The sequence below is a fragment of the Dioscorea cayenensis genome, chromosome 15 (genome assembly GCF_009730915.1).
Source record: "Dioscorea cayenensis subsp. rotundata cultivar TDr96_F1 chromosome 15, TDr96_F1_v2_PseudoChromosome.rev07_lg8_w22 25.fasta, whole genome shotgun sequence".
Lineage (NCBI taxonomy): Eukaryota > Viridiplantae > Streptophyta > Magnoliopsida > Dioscoreales > Dioscoreaceae > Dioscorea > Dioscorea cayenensis.
In genome coordinates this window covers 11253579-11255686 of record NC_052485.1, presented here as the reverse complement: position 1 = coordinate 11255686, position 2108 = coordinate 11253579, and the positions used below count along the sequence as shown (strand labels likewise).

The window sequence follows — 2108 nt, the reverse complement described above, 5'->3', positions numbered from 1 at the left end:
GAGCAGCAGAGGACACTCTCAGACTATGCAAGACCTGTAGTTCTTGGCACACAGTCTAGTATTGTACGACCACCCATTACGGCTCAAAGTTTTGACCTCAAGCCAGGCTTTATCCAGATGTTACAGTAGTCAGCACAGTTTAATGGTTTGGCCAATGAGGATCCGAACAACTACATCTAGAATTTCTTGGAAGTGTGCGCCATGCTCAAGATTAATGGAGTTATAGATGATGCCATCAAGTTGAGGGCTTTCCCATTTTCTTGAAGGGGAGAGTAAAGCAATGGTTACATTCATTACCTAGAGCATCGGTCACTACTTGGGAGGAGATGGTAAAAGCATTCCTTGCCCGATATTTCCCTCATGAAAAATCTGCGAAGCTCAGGAATGAAATATCCTCTTTTGTGCAAACGGAATTGGAGTCTCTTTTTGAGACATGGGATAGGTTCAAAGATCTCATGTGGAAATATCCTCAGCATGGGTTCCTTGATTGGATGATTATACATACTTTCTACATGGTTTGAACCCAAGCACGAAGCAACTACTTGATGCTGCAGCAAGAGGTACCTTAGGAAGTAAAACCCTCAAAGAAGGTTGACAACTCATTGAGTATTTCGTACCCCTCCGAACATTAGGGTTGGACCTAGTTTGAGTATCGAGCCTAATTAGATATTTCTCTAAGCATAATGCAATCATAGGAGGATTTGGGCGGAAGAGATTCTAGCCCAATACTTGTATGGGATTAGGGGTTAATCACCATGACCATCGAGGTTGACCTACTTTAGGAGTCTCTTGGCCCAAACTACCATCTCAACATTTTATTCTAAATTCAGGACCCAATGACAACCCTAGGGGGATTCACTATCCAAATCACCCCTTCCTATGTTTGATTCTCCGTTGTATACCAATTGTGTGATGTAGTAGTCCAGATCTTATTCTAGTTAGTTCTTTCTATTTTTGTAATTATTGTTTATCATTCAAAGTGTTAGGCTAGGAAATAGATGAAAGGGAAGTAATAGTAGCCCCTTTGCCCCATGGAATACCTGTGTCGCATACATGATATTACTTGACGACCCCGTGCACTTGCGGGACTCACACCAATACTATTCGAGCGACCCCAAGGTAATTTCCCAAGCAACACGGAGACCAATCCTTGAGAACAACTCAAAGTGATTACTTTGAGAAGTGGGAAATAAGTAGAAATGTGGACAAAAAATTAGATAAGGACCAAGATGAAGGTGCAATTACAACCCTGAATAAAAGATAGCTGGCAAAGATAATGGCAAGAAAAAATAATTTAAACATCTCCAGTAATGGATTATCAACCCAGAATTCCATACCCAACGAGATTGAAAGAAAACTAATCTGAAGTCTAATTAAAGAGCTTCCTTGAGTTGTTCAAGAAGTTATACATCAACATACCATTTGTAAATGAGCTATCTTAACTACTCAAGTATGTTAAATTCATCAAGTTGCTACTCATGAACAAGAAAAAGCTCGAGTAAGCCTCCATAATCGTCTTAACTAAAGAATGTTCAATTTTCTTATAGAAAATATTTATAAAGAAGTTAAAGGATCTAGAAAGATTTACTCTTCATTATGTAATTGGTAATTCAACTGAGAAGAAAGTTGGCAGACTTGGGTGTTAGTATCAATCTTATGCTTTATGCAATCTCTAAGAAGCTGGAATTAGGAAAGGCCAAACCCGCCAGGATGATTATTTAATTATCTAACTAATCAGTTCAGCATCCCAAAGAGCATCTGCTAAAGTGGTTAAGACGTCTACATCATAGATACTGGCCGCCTTAATTGGCATGTTCCTCTTGGAACTCCATTGATACCCATTGGTAGCTATCTCATCAATCAAGTTTTGTGCAGCTTAAGGTTTCTTACTACACAATGATCCCCTGGTTGCTGAATCAAGCATCTGTTTGGTTGCCACATTCAGGCCGTTGTTAAAGATTTGGATTTGCATCCACTCAACAATGCCATGTCGTGGGCACTTCCACAACATATTCTTTTATCTCTCCCATATATCATAGAGAGTCTCGGGCTCTAGCTTCCAGTAGGAAGAGAAATCACTTATCAACTTGGTGATCTTGGCCAGTGGA

At 39.8% G+C, this 2108-nt stretch overlaps 1 non-coding gene across 1 annotated transcript; it reads right to left on the bottom strand.

Annotated features, from left to right (window-relative positions):
• Positions 1-374: 374 nt before the first annotated feature.
• Positions 375-481, bottom strand: LOC120278327. Its single transcript, XR_005541663.1, has one exon. It is a non-coding gene; the product is annotated as a small nucleolar RNA R71 (small nucleolar RNA).
• Between the last annotated feature and the right edge of the window lie 1627 nt (positions 482-2108).